General features: G+C 49.7%; 1 protein-coding gene and 1 long non-coding RNA gene across 2 annotated transcripts in view; one reads left to right on the top strand and one right to left on the bottom strand.

The window, feature by feature from the left end:
* GRIK4 (glutamate ionotropic receptor kainate type subunit 4) overlaps nt 1-14,383 on the top strand; it is a 388,102-nt gene that overhangs the window by 147,361 nt on the left and 226,358 nt on the right. The window lies entirely within an intron of this gene.
* Nucleotides 177-2,733, bottom strand: LOC140691181 (uncharacterized). The gene is made up of 3 exons (XR_012066713.1): nt 1,749-2,733; nt 760-825; nt 177-335 (listed from the first exon to the last, which is right to left on the bottom strand). It is a non-coding gene; the product is annotated as an uncharacterized lncRNA (long non-coding RNA).

Below are 14,383 nucleotides of genomic sequence, written 5' to 3'. Positions count from 1 at the left end.
CCTGACTCACGGCTCATTTGGATCCGGGGGGGACACTGAGCCTCAGGCCTCCTGGAGGTCACCGCCGGGCTGGGGGGGACTGGGGAGGAAGAGGCAGCCTGGAGCCCATTCCTACCCACACAAACCCGGGATAATTTTTGTCTTTCAGTAACCTAATTAAAATCCAAGTCCTTTAATTTGTTTTCCTTATTAAAAAAAAAGGAGAAAGGAAAGCAGCTCAGGCCATAAAACACGGCGGCCTCTGGTAACGTTTCCCCATCCCCTCCTGCGGCTCCCGTTCGTCCTAGTTCATCATCCTCAGGCTTGATCACAGGAACTTTATGACTTCCTTTCCCCTGTAGGAAAGGTAAAAAACAAAAAAAAAATCTTGAGCCTCAGCTGAAGCTAGTTCTGCCCTCCGCCCCTTTCAAAGGCCTGTGCTCTTTGTGATTCACAGTCCCCAAAGAGGAGACCCAGAGACCCCCGGCTAAGAGCGCCGGCCCCGGCCCCCCTCCTCCTGCAGGCCCAGGAGTGTGGGGGGCTAGTCCCCAGGCAGCGGCGGGGCCACGCCGTGTGCCGCGCTGTGAGTTTGCCGGCTGTGGTCCAGCCCCAGAGGGACTGTCACAGGCCGGGGCCTTCAGCTGCCCTGGCACCCGGCTTGTGCCTGGAGCTATTTTGCCCCCTCCCTTCCAGCCACCGGGGCACCGGCCTGCTCCCCGACCCCTCCCTCTGGCCAGTGGGGCCACCCTGTCCTGCCATGAAGGGCTTTCTGTGACTCACCAGGGGACTGTTTCCAAAACACATATTTCACTCCGGCCCCCGTGAGAAAGCCGCATTCTGTTCTCCCTGCGGAGAGAGAGAGAGGTTTCCTTGGCCACATCAAGATGTCAGCTCTTCAGCGCCAAGGGCGCTTGAGGCCACGCTTGTCAGAAATTTCTTTATGCGGAAGAGGAGAGGTCAGCCTGCGGGGTCTGGGCTGCCCACCGCCTCCCCGGCCTGGACGGCGGCCACGGGTAGGGGGCAGAGCCGGGCAGGGCTGCCCCTGCCTCGTTAGCGCAGCCCAGGCCCCGGCTTGAGCCGTGTGACCAGGGTGAGTTGCAGTGTCATTAGCAGGGCGGCCTAGCTGGGTAGTGATCGGCCCTGCAGAGGCCTGGTGGGGTGGCAGCTAGAGCCGCCACACACCCTGCTGCCCGTGGACGCAGTGGTGTGCAGCCACTGGTGGGAGCATTTTGAGGTGACAACACCAGAATGGGCCTGAGGGACCTCCCACCACTCAGAGAGCCCTGCTCTGTGGCCTGGCAGGAGCAAAGCACAAAGGTCCTACCGGCCTCTCCCCGGGGTCTCCCTCCCTAAGAGGACCTCCCCTGATGCTCTTCCTGGATCCTCATTCCAGAGGCAGGTCTTGCCAGCAGAGGGATCTGGGCTGCCTGCTTCTGCCGGATGGGGCAGTGGCCCTGAGAGCGCCTCTGTGACTTGTCCTATAAATGACAATAGAGCTAACAAGATCTAATTGGCTATTAAAGGAGGGAGCAGCCCTACAGATGCTGCACACTAATTAACCCTGAGCGCAGAGCGCGAGCATGAAACCTCTGTAGGGGCTGCATGTGAGTGCATCTGTGCGGTCTGCCCCGGTGGCCCCACCCCACCCACACGGAGTCCTGGAATCCTGGGCCCACCCCAGCTCAGAGCCAAAAAGGAGCCTCAGAATCAGATCCCATGCACTTATTTATAGACGAGGAAACTGAGGCCTCAGGAGGAAGTTGACTCACCGAAGATCACAAAGCTGGTTGGAGGTGGAGCCCAGGGTGAACTTGAAGTTTGGGAAGGCCAGTCTTTCCCGCCTCCTGTCTGGCACAGTGTGAGGGTTCCCCTCTGTCCTGAGGGTCTCAAGTAGGAGATGCTCTCTACAGATAATCATCACCCAGTGTGCAGAGGCCTAGAAGAACAGCCTGAACTAGTAGTGTCCACTCAGCTCTGCCGGGGGGCTCAGGAAAGTCTTCCCAAGGGGGTGAAATCTGAACCAAGTTTTGAGCAAGATATTTCTAGATAGAAATGTGAGGGGAGGACATATGGCAGAGAAGCCCAGGAAGCTCCAATGGCTGAGTCCCGAGGTGAGAGAGCTGAGGTCGAGAGGGGTTTGGGGTCCTGTGTCCAACATGGGGAGTCGATGCATCATCTCGGGAGCAGTGGGGAGTTGGTGAACGTAGTGGCTTCTTCATATTTCTCTTTTGGAAGATGGACTTGGGGTGGGAGTGGGGGGAGGACAGGAGAGATGATGAGGGTTTGGCTGAGGCAGTGGCAGCAGGGATGGACAGGAGGGAGGTGGGGAGCCCCACGGACTCCCACATCTTGGAGCCTTCAGCGACAACAGGGAGCCTCCTGGACAGAGAGCTGCCACGGGGCCGGGGCTCTGCTCTCTGCACCTGTTTGCCAACTAACTCCCAGCTCATAGGCTGTCAGAGCTGGGAAGAGGCCTTTGGAAATCTTGTCCAGCTCTTCATTTTATGAAAGAGGAAACTGAGACCAGGAAGGAGATATGATCGTGGTGGGACAGCCCACGTCTGGAACCCTGGCATCCAGCGTCTGCCCCAGTGTCCCTGCTACTGCCCTTCACTGGTGTTTGTGTTTCCTCTTAGAGAATCTGCCTTCTCCTCCTCCGCACATCCTAGTCCTAGCCCCTTCCCAATGTTTTTCCTTTGCTTCCGTGACCGTAGTTTTCCAGTCCCACCCAGGGCCGGGCTGGTTCAACCTGGATTAAGCAGCCAGTTCTGTTCTTGAAGAAGTGACAGTTAGAACCCGTGGTCAGTTGGGCTGGTCTTGAGGAAGAGGGATGATCAGCCCAGAGCATCGGCTAACTCCAGGTCCTAAATGCCAGACAGCACGCTGTGTTTAAACTGGTTTCACGAAGTTTGACCTTTAAGAGCGCGTGTTTCTTTAGCACACGCCAACTGCCAGAGGGAAGGGTGGCCCCAAGGTTACAAATGAGCTAGGAATCCAGCTGCAAAGCACACTACAGCACATTGACTCCACACAGAAAGGTTTTGTGGAGGTGTCAGTGGCACCATCAGGTGTGCTGGCCACCGCCCACTCCCAAGGTATAATATATGAGGGAGGCTTGTGGAGTCAGGGCTGTCAGGTTGGGGCCCGTTCCTCTGGGGAGGGCCACACCCCTCCCCTGTCCTCCTTCTGCCGCAGGCCACCCTCTCTCCTTCCAGATCCTGGGGTTAGGGGGTGGGGTGATTTGACCAGAGCTAAGGTGACATCGCTCACCATTTCTGTCCTCGAATCGATGTGATGTTTCTCAGCTCAATCCAGTCTGTCTTCCGAGTATTTGAAAAAAACCCATTTTACTGGCCTAAAACGAAATTCACAGACACTGTAACCTTTCTGCACATAGGATTTAAAAACATACAATATCCTAAATACAACATACAGGCTAAATTAAAAGAAAATAACATCATAAAATGTATTTCGGTGCGGCACACCTCATTTCATTGTTCTTTGCTTTATTGTGCTTCACAGATACTGTTTTTAACAGATTAAAGTTTTGTGGGAGCCCTGCTTCCAGGTCATCAGTCAGCATCATTTTGCCAACAGCATTTGCTCACTTTGTGTCTCTGTGTCACATTTTGGCAATTCTCACAAGCTTTCAAACTTTTTCACTGTATCATAATTGTTAGGGTGATCTGTGTTCGGAGATCTTTGATGCTACTATTATCGCTGTTTTAAGGCACCACGAAACATGCCCAATAAGACAGCAAATTTAATAAATGTTGTGTGTGTTCTGACTGCACCACCGACTGGTTGTCCCCCCCACCTCGTTCCCTCTCTTCAAGCCCCCCTATTCCCTAAGATACAGTTCTGAAATAGGCCAGTTAATAACCCTGCAATGGCCATAAGCATTTAAGTGGAAGGAAGAGTTGCATGTTTTTCACTTTAAATCAAAAGCCAGAGATGATTAAGTTTAGTGAGGAAAGAATGTCAAAAACTGAGGTGGCCCAAAAGCTAAGCCTCTTGCACCAAACAGCCAAGTTCTGAATGCAAAACGAGAAGTTCTTGACACAAATCAAAAGTGCTCCTCCACTGAACACAGGGATGATGAGAAAGTGAAACAGCCTTACTGCTGACATGGAGAAAGTTTCATGGTCTGGAGGGAAGATCGAACCAGCCTCAGCATTCCCTTGAGCCAAAGCCTAATCCAGAGCAAGGCCCTAACTTGCTTCAGTTCCGTGAAGGCTGAGAGGTGAGGAAGCTGCAGAAGAAGAGTCTGAAGCTGGCAGAGGTTGGCTCGTGGGGTTTAAGGGAGGAAGCCGTCTCCATAACGTCCGAGTGCAAGGTGAAGCAGCAGGTGCTTTTGCAGAAGCTGCAGCAAGTTCTCCAGGAGATCCAGCTCAGATCATTAGTGAAGGTGGCTACACTAAAGAACAGACTTTCAGTGTAGACGAAACAGCCTTCTATTGGAAGAAGATGCCACCTCCAGCTTTCATGGCCAGAGAGGAGAAGTCAGTGCCTGGCTTCAAAGCTTCAAAGAACAGGCTGACTCTCTTGTTAGGGGCTAACATAGCTGATGACTTTAAGTTGAAGCCAGTGCTCATTTACCGTTCTGAAAATGCTAGGGCTTTTAAGAATGAGATCTTAAACTGACTCTGTTTGTGTTTATAAATGGAACAACAAAGCCTGGATGCCACACATCTGTTGACAGCTTGGTTTACTGAATATTTTATGTCCCCTGGTGAAGCCTACTGCTCAGAGGATTCCTCTCAAAATATTACTGCATGTTGACAATGCACCTGGTCACCCAAAGCTCTGATGGAGATGGACTATAGGATTCCTGTGTTTTCATGCTTGCTCACACAGCATCCATTCTGCAGCCCATGAATCAGGGAGTCATTTCGACTTTCAGGTCTAATTATTTAAGAAATACATTTTGTAAGGCTTCGGCTGCCATGGATAGTGATTCCTCTTTGGGGTCTGAGCAACGTAAATTGAAAACCTTTTAGAAAGGAAAAGAAATTCACCATTCTAGATGCCATGATTTGTGATTCGTGGAACAAGGTCAAAATATCAACATTAACAGGAGTTTGCAAGACGTTGACTCCAATCCACATGGACGACTTTGAGGGGTTCAAGGCTCCAGTGGAGGACATCACTGCAGATGCGCTAGAAATGCCAGGAAAACTACAATTAGAAGTGGAGCCTGAAGATGTGACTGAATTGCTCCAATCTCATGATAAACCTTTCACAGATGAGGAGTTGCTTCTTATGGATGAGCAAAGAAAGTGGTTTTTTGAGATGAAATCCACTCCTGGTGAAGATGCTGTGAAGACTGTTGAAATAACAGCGCAGGTCTTAGAAAATCACATAAACTTAGTTGATAAAGTAGCGGCAGGGTTTGAGCGGATTGACTCCAATTTTGAAAGAAGTTCTCCTGCGGGTAAAATACCATCAAACGTTGCACACTACAGAGAAATCATTCGTAAAAGGAAGAGTCAATCGATGCAGCAAACTTCATCCTTGTCTTATTTAAGAAGTTGCCCCAGCCACCCCAGCCTTCAGCAACCACCACTCTGTTCAGTCAGCGGCCATCAGAATTGAGGCAAGACCCTCACCAGCTAAAAGGTTACAGACTCAGATGATGGTCTACACTTTGTAGCAATAGCGTATTTTTAAATTAAGGTGTATACGTTGTGTTTTAAGACACAATGCTGTTGCACAGTTAATAGGCTACGGTATAGTGTAAACATAACTTTTACAGGTGCTGGGAAACCAAAAACTTCGTGTAACTTTATTGTGATGTTGGCTTTACCGTGGTGGTCTGGAGCCGAACCCACAGCATCTGAGCTGCGCCTGTGTGTAAATTCTGGGCCTTACTGCACTTAGAGGGCAAAAATGTCCCCCAGATTTCCAGAAAGCCCCACAAGGCTCCTGTTAAGAACCACTCACTGGCTTTGGAGTCAGAGAAACTTGGATCAAATTCTGTCTCCAGCTGTGTGACCTTGGGCAAGCGAGTTAGCCTCTTTGAGCTCCTGGCTCCTCATCTGTAAACCTCACAGAACCGTGGCTGCCCCCTGTGTGGATGAGAGGCATTAATGAGATGTGGTATTTTAAAGCTTTTTGCACGGGGCTGACTTCCCCTCCCACGTCTTTTGTTCCAGGTACCCATCTCCTGGTCGTATTCATAATATCCTTCCAGCTCACCTTTCTTCTGTACTTCACCTTGGAGAGCAGTTTTGCCTCCCTCTGGCCATGGCGGCCTGCTGCTCCCCTCTCCCACCTCTGAGGCTCCCTGGGCCACCAGCTCAGCAGCCTAGCCCCTGCTTCCTCCTTGCCCTCCAACCCCTCATCCTCTCTGACCTCCCTGGGCCTCTGAAGGTCCTTCAGCTTGTTGTCTGCACCACCCAGTTGGGGTGGGGGGTGGTGGGCAGAGTGGAGCTCTCAGGAGCCCATTCTGACGAGGGTGAGGTGATACCTCATTGTAGTTTGGATTTGCATTTCTCTCGATTAGTGACGTTGAGCATCTTTTCGTGTGCCTGTGGCCATCTGTACATCTTCTTTGGAGGAGTGTCTATTTAGGTCTTCTGCCCAATTTTTGATTGTGTTGTTTTTTCATATTGGGCTATGGGAGACAATATTTTGAGTAAAGCAAGGTCATGATCTGACTTCAGTTTTGAAGGAATCACTCTGGTTGCAAGGGAAGACGCAGGGAGACCAATTTAGGAGGCTCTTGCTGGCATCCAGGTGAGAGATGATGTTGACTTGCACCAGGTATAGCAGCACAGGGAGTAAGAAGTGATGGAATCTGGACAGATTTTGAAGGTCAAAGAGAATTTCCTGATGATTTAAATATGAGATGTGAGAGCAAGAGAGGTATCAAGAAGCGACCACAAGGTTTGGGGCTCGGCTCTTGAAGGACAGAGTTGGCATTTGCTGCAACAGGGAAGGGGGCTGGGCTGATTTGGGATTAGGACCTACGAGCGTCCAGTTTTGGTGAGTCTGAGGATACCTGTTAGACGACTGTGCAGTGACAGTTGGAGTGTGAGTCTGGAGTTCAAGCGACTGGATATAGACTTGGAAGTCATCAGCATATACATAATACTTAAAGCCATGAGACTGGATGTGTGTAGACAGAGAAGAGAACCAAGGGCAAAGCTCTGGGGCACTTCAAAATTAAGAACTCAAAGAGACGAGGAGGCGCCACCAGGCATAAGAGGAAAACCAGGTGAGCATGGTTTCCCGGAAGTGAAGGAAAGAGTGATCTGCTTTGAAGCATGTCCTGGGAGATCCAGTAGCGTGAGGACCGAGAAGCGGGTCCCCTCCTGGGGGGACTTCTGCTTCACTTTACTTTTTAATGCTCCACATTTTTGTTGTTGTTGTTCCAAGGGTGATGGTCTGGGGAAGAGCAGCTGAGCCTAGGATCTTCTCAAACTGTCCTGTGCTTTGCAAGAAGGTGGTAGAATGTTCCAAAGAGGACAAGGCTGGCCCGAGCTGGTGCATTTTGGGGAGAACAGAGTTGGAGAAGGAGAAGACGTGTATGACCTAGGGGCTCCTCTAAAGTTCTCAGGTTTAATAGCCAGTGAACAGGTTCTCCAAGGTGTCCTGAAGCCATTATCTCCTGCTGCACAGCCCAGCCCAGGCTCTGAGGGCTGGGTGTACTGCGGGGAAAGTGTATCTAGTACATGTGACCATTTAGAAATCCTACCATCTGTCCATTCCCTCTCCTCTCTGAAGCTTTCCCTGCCCATCCTATCCCCAACATTGCTTTGAAATATTGTTATTTAAACCTCTTTTTGGACACTTAGGATGTATCTGCTGTTACTGTCACTGTCTCATCTGTGTCTGTGTCCTGCCTCCTGAATTACTTATAACCCACTGCAGGCTAGTGAATTATGCCACGTCCTATCTCCTGTTCACGGTGGGTTCAGGATGGTGTGGTGCTGAATTTGTTTATTAGCTCTTGTAGGGTTTTTTTGGTGGATTCTTTGAGATTTCCTATATTTAGATAAATGTCATTTGCACAAGAATGAAGGTGGGCTGCTACCTCAATCCATGTGTAAAATTTAACGCCAAATGGATCAAAAGCCTGAGTATACTAACTAAAATGATAAAGCTATTAGAAGAAAACGTAGGGGTACATCTTCATGGCCTTAGATGTGGCACCAAAAACATAAGCAACCCAAGAAAAGATAGATAAATCAGACTTCATCAACATTAAAAACTCTGGTGATTCAAAGGACATAATCAAAAAATGAAAAGACAGCCTACAGAATGGGAGTAAACATTTGCAAATCAAATATTTGGTAAGGGCTAATAAGTAATAAGAACTCGTATAACTCAACAGCAAAAAGACAAACAGCGCAATTAAAAAATGGACAGTGGACTTAGCTAGTCATTTCTCCAAAGTCCGAATGCTCAACAAATGTGTGAAAAAGATGTTAAACTCCATTGGTTATTAAGGAAATGCAAACCAAAACCACAATGAAATACCACATCATATCCCCTAGGTTGGCTTTATATGAAAAATAAAACCAAAAACACCCAGAAAATAACTGTCATTGGCAAGGATGTGGAGAAATAGGAACTTTTATATGTTGCTGGTGGGAACGCAAAATGGTGCAGTCGCTGTGGAAAACAGTTCGGCAGTTCTTCAAAAAGTTAAACATAGAATTAACATATGGCCTAACAGTTTCACTCATAGGTATGTACCTAAAAGAAATGAAAACATATGTCCACGTAAAAACTTGTATATGAATGTTTATAGCATCATTAAAAGGTAGAGACAACCCAAATGTCCGCCAACAGATGAAGGCGTGGGCAAATTGTGGTGTATACATGCAGTGGACCACTATTCAGCTGTAAAAGGAATGAAGCACTGATACATGCTACGACTTGGATGAGTCTTGAAAACATTATGCGAAGTGAAAGAAGCCAGACACAAATGGACAAATATTTATGATTTCTTTAACTGAAATGTCCAGAATAGGCAAATCCATAGAGACAGAAAACAGATCAGTGGTTGCCAGGGGATGAGAGGAGGAGAAGGTGTTGGGGGTGGGGCATTTCCTTAAAGGGTGTGAGGTGTTCTTCCAGGGTGATGAAAAAGTTTTGAAACCAGAGAGAGGTGATTGTGGTACCACACTGTGAATGCATGCACTAAATACCACCTCGTTGTACACTATAAAATGTATGCATAAAATTATATGTACTGTGTGAATTTCAGCTCAATTGAAAAACAAGCAGGTGGCGGGGTTTGGCCTGTGGGCCATAGTTTGCCGACCTCTGTCCTAGAGCTCTGTTTTCCCAACTGCAGGTCAAGACCCATTAGTAAGTTGGGAAATCAATTCAGTGGGTCACAACTAGCAATTTTAGAAAAATGAAAAAGAATGGAATAGAACATGTCAGGGGTGTCACAGACATAAAGAGCTATTGCCTCATGAAGTGTTTGTTTCAGTTTTATATATACATGTAGGTCCTGGTTAATGATGTGGTATATATTTCTTTTTATTGGTCATGATTAATGTATAAGAAAAGCCCAGTAGTCTTTCCCTCCTGCGTGTCTCCTTTACTGCTCTCGCACACTTCACTTCTGGTCACCAAACGGGAGGTTTTCCCCACACTGAGCAATTTTCTGGGACGCCAACTGGGTGTCTTACCATGTAGCTCGGTTCTGGCGCTGTCTGCCGACGCTGTCTGCCTGGATGTAGTGTCCGCTCCCTCAGGTTAAGGTCCAACAAGACTGCCCCCCTCCCCGGCAAGTAGGAGGTCTCCAGGTTACTCACAACTTCTCTCTGATTTAACTGCAAATTGGAGGTTCCTACAACCCCCTCCTGAGGTTCAATGAACTTGCTAGAGCGGCTCACAGGACTCAGGAAAGCACGTACACTTACCTGTTTATTAAAGGGTCTGATAAAGGGTACAGGTCAACAGCCAGGTGGAGATACGTAAGTGAAGTCTGGAAGGACCTGAGGGCAGAAGCTCCTCTCCCCTGGATTTGGGGTGCATCATCCTCTGGGTGTGAATGTGTTTGCCAGCCTGGAAGCTCTCCAAACCCAGTACTTTGGGGATTTTTCTGGAGGCTTCCTCACATAGGCATCAGTGATCAATTATTAACTCCCTTTCCAGCACTTCTCCCTTCTCAAGTGAGTGGGGGGTGGGACTGAAAATTCCGAGCTGCTAATCCTGGCGTGGTCTTTCCAGTGACCAGCCAGCCCCCATCCAGGAGCCCACCCAGAGCTGCCTCATTAGAACGAGACACTCTTATCACCCGGGCAACCACAAGAGTTTTGGGGACCCTGTGACCTCAAAGACCAAAGATGAGAACAAAAGTGCTCTTACCGCTAGGAAATCCCGAGGGTCTCAGGAGCTCTGTGCCAGAAGCAGGGATGAAGACCAAATACAGAAATCACAACATCACAGTTACTAGAACTTCAAAGCCACTTTTTACATAGTTCTGTGGCCTCTTCCTTGGGTCAAGTCCAGTGCCAAAGTCTAAAGCCAGTTTTCACTTTCCACTCATTGCCCCCAGGGTCCCAGGGCCTCGGGCTCCTGTCTGACATCCTCTTTAGCCACAGCGAGGCCTCCAGGACATCCCACTCCCAGGATTGGCCCCTCACCAGAGAACTGCTTCCCAGCAGCCAGCTGTCTGTGAGCACTGGGCAGGCGCTGGAACTGAGTCCATCTGGTGTCTCCTCAGGGGAGATGCAGGGACCTCTTCTTGCCTGTTTGCAGGAGTTTGGTGATCTAGCCTAAAATCCATGCCTCTCCCGGGAAAGGACCGAAGGCCCCAGAGCTGACCCTAACCCCATCTTTGCCTGTAACTCTTTTCACATGTTTCTGCTGCCAGCCCCACTCCTCTTGCTGCTCTGGGTAGAGCAGATTTCTGATCATCGTTCAGACTTGATTTCTACTGGTCTCCCAGATGATTCAGCCCCAGGGTTTTGTTCACAGCTCTCCTTTTCCAGCTCCCAGGAGTGGGATTGCTGGATCATAGGATAAGCCTATTTTTAGTTTTTTTTTTTTTTAAGGAATTTCTACACTGTTTTCCGCAATGGCTGCACCAAACTACATTCCCACCAACAGTGTAGGAGGATCCCCTTTTCTCCACACCCTCCCCAGCACTTATCGTTTGTAGACTTTTGAATGATGGCCGTTGTGACTGGTGTGAGTGATACTCATTGTAGTTTTGATTTGCATTTCTCAGCGCCCCGTTTTGGTGACAGACTGACAGAGGTAAGGGGGAGTGATGGACAGGCTGGGCAGCCGTAGTGCTATACCACAATGACTCTCATTTATTTGGCTCACGCGTCTTCAGCTGGGGCAGGGCTCAATGGGAGGGTTTAGAAGGCCTGTCTCTGCTCCATGTAGCACCCACTGGGGTGGCTGGGTGGGCATGTGTGCCACTGGAGGACCTACTTCCAGAGGGCTCGCCATGGCTGGAGGCTAGGGGCTGAACCGGAAGGGGGCCTCTCTTCCTCTGCGTGGACCTCTCCGTGTGGATGCCTCTGCATTCCTTACAGCATGGTGCCTGGGTTCTAAGACAGCAACCCAAAAGAACTGTGCAGAAGGCATACTGCCTTTTTGGGCTGGCCCAGCAGAAGTCACATAGCATCACTTCCACTGAAGTCGCAAGCCCACCTGGGGTCCAGAGGAGGGGCCATAGGCCCCACCTTCCATGGGAGATGTGCCAGTCTCGTCATTAGAACAGAATATGGGGTGGGAGATACTTCTGTGACCATTTCTGGAAAACACCATCTCCATCTGAGCCACGGAGAAGGAATAGCCATATTTGGATGTTACCATATACGTGGAGCCCTAAAGGACTCAGTGAAGCGGTGAGGGGTAGAAGGTGCAGAGGAAGTGAATCCCGCCACTGGCACAAGGAGCCTTGTTTCTGCTCTGGGGGTGGGGGTGAGGGTGGGGGAAGCACAAAGCTTTTGATCTGCTTCTTTGATATATGTGAGCGACCCTTTGTGAGAAAAACACTAATGGGATTTGTGTGTGTCGAGTCTCCCCGTCCCCTCCCACCTCTAGCTCAGCTCAACAGAAATCCCCGATGAATAATCCTCGCCAGGAAGAGACCAGAAATATCCTCTACTTAACAGCCGGGCAGAGGCGGGGATGAGCGCAGGGCTCAGAGGGACAGCCCCAGCAGCTGGCAGGTTGGCTGCTGTGGTTTTTTTTTTCCTTGAGAATCTCTGGGTTCTGGAACAGAGCCACATCCAGGGAGGTGCCCCGGGCCTGGTGCTCCTTGTGGGGACGTGAACGGGCTCCAGAAGACAGAGGCAGCTGCTTGACTCAGAAGTGGAGCGGCCCCTCTAAAGGTTAACTGCCCTCAGCTGTGTGGGGCCAGAAAGCAGTGGCAGGGGCCCACTGTCCTCGTGGCCTCCCGGGCCGCCCGGGCTGAAGTCTCTCCTTTGCGTCCGTCCGGAGCTCTGCTGTGAGGCCCAGGATGTCTGTCCACAGACTCCTCTTCTGGCTCCCACCCCCCGACACGCTCCCACACCATGGGAAGTTGGTCTGTGTGTTTGTAGGACTCCAGCAAGCCAGCTGGCGCCTTGCTAATGGCCGGGAGCCTGAGCAAAGTCAGGGCAGTCACCTTTACCTGCTTGGCCTGCGGGTATTTATAAAACCCAGGAGCCTGGGGGCAGCCTGTGGACTGGATGTATATAAATAGCCCTCGGGAGGACCTGCCAGCTTGGGAATTCAGAATCCTTTCTGAGCCATCATTTTCCAAGGGAGGCCCAAGGATCACCTATTTAGAATCTTACCTGGAGAGCCTCTTAAGAATGTAGATTTCCGACATACTGAAATCTAGATTCTCGGAATCTGGCACCTGCATTTTCACAAGCATCCAGCGATTCCCAGGAATTCTGAAGCTCGAGACCCACTGGTGGTCCCTTCTCCCAGCCTAGGCTGCCGAGAACAGCCGTCCCCTCGCCTCTGTCTGCGCCTGGTGGTGTTAGGTGCTGGAGATAGGAGAGTAAATAAGATATGGTATCTGCCAGGGAGGGGATAATTGTTTCTAGAAATTCCTGCGCTAAGTGCTACCATCTGAAAATGAGGCTTCACTTCTTGACCCCTCTCCTCGCCTTCTGCCGGGGTTTTAGAATGACCTCCTAAGGGATTCTCTACAAATGCTGACGAGCTTATAGGAAATAAAAGGTGAGTTTCATAGGAGTTCTGGGGAATGGATGCCATCTGGTTTGGCAGTGTGGGATTTGAATAATAACTGTGTTCATGTGTGGTACCTTTGACTGTCCCTGAAGACAGACAAATCTACAAGTATTTGTTCCACACACAGAAGGCTTCGGACAGCTGTTCACCCATTTCCCAAAGCCCTTTCCTTTCTAAAGTTTTTTTAGGTTTTCTGATTATACCAAAGAGAGTCTTAAGTTTTTTGTAACAAAAAAAAGCAGAATATTGTAGAAGAGAGAGTCCTGGGCAGAGAGTGAGATGATCGGAGTTCAAGTCCCTCTCGGGCACCTATGACCTGTGAGATGTAGAGTGTGTCTTTGTGTCTGCATTTTCCCGTCTGCCATATTGATACCTTCCCGCCCGCCTCATAGGAATCAAACAGATGCAGTAAGTGCGGTGCTCTGAAAACAGAACCACACTCATGCAAAGCATCATGATGAGTAACGAGAGCTCTGTGCGTTGGTTTCCGAGCTGCCTACAGGTCCCAGCGGAATGGTCAGCAAGAGACAAGGCAGAAACAAAATGAGAGGACTGACTCCATGTCGAGTCTTAAATCCTGAATCCACAGATGTGGAAGGTGCCCTGTGTTCTAATTAATCCTGATAGCGACGCTGAGAAGTAGGCAGGACAGATGCGTTTTATCTGCACAGTGAGGAGATTGGACTAGATAGTTTCTGGGGCCTCTTCCAGATCTAAAATTAAGTAATTCTGTTATTTGTCAGATGGGAAAACTGAGTTGAACTGAGCTGAGGGGAGGTTAAGAGGTCTGGCTAAGATCACAGGCTTATTAATGACAAAAGTCAAGATGCAGCTGAGGCCTTCTGTCCCCTACCCCCCACCCCGCCCCCTTCTGATAGATGGCAGTGTCGCACTCTGGCCCCTCACTGACCAAGCAAATATTGGTTCTGAGTCTGGCCTCCTGTATGAGCAGGCTGGTCCCCAGTTCCAGCTGTTTGGGTCTCTTTCTTCTGAGCTTTGTGACTCATAGGAGTCTTTCTTCCCAGATTGGAATGTACAGGAGGCTTCTGTGCACAGAGGTCAAAGGGGAGCCAGGAGCAGCTGGCTTTTCTCCTAGGAAGCAAATACACCTCCAGGCTGTCCCCAGTGGGTCTGACCCTTAAAGATGGAGCCACGCACCTCCCACTCCCGGCTCCTCTCTCTGAGCCGCTTTGCCACCTCACAGAGCAGAATGAGCCGTTGCCGCTTGGCCATT

This window comes from Vicugna pacos, chromosome 33, assembly GCF_048564905.1.
Source record: "Vicugna pacos chromosome 33, VicPac4, whole genome shotgun sequence".
NCBI classification, from domain to species: domain Eukaryota; kingdom Metazoa; phylum Chordata; class Mammalia; order Artiodactyla; family Camelidae; genus Vicugna; species Vicugna pacos.
This window is presented reverse-complemented; position numbering and strand designations above follow the sequence as displayed.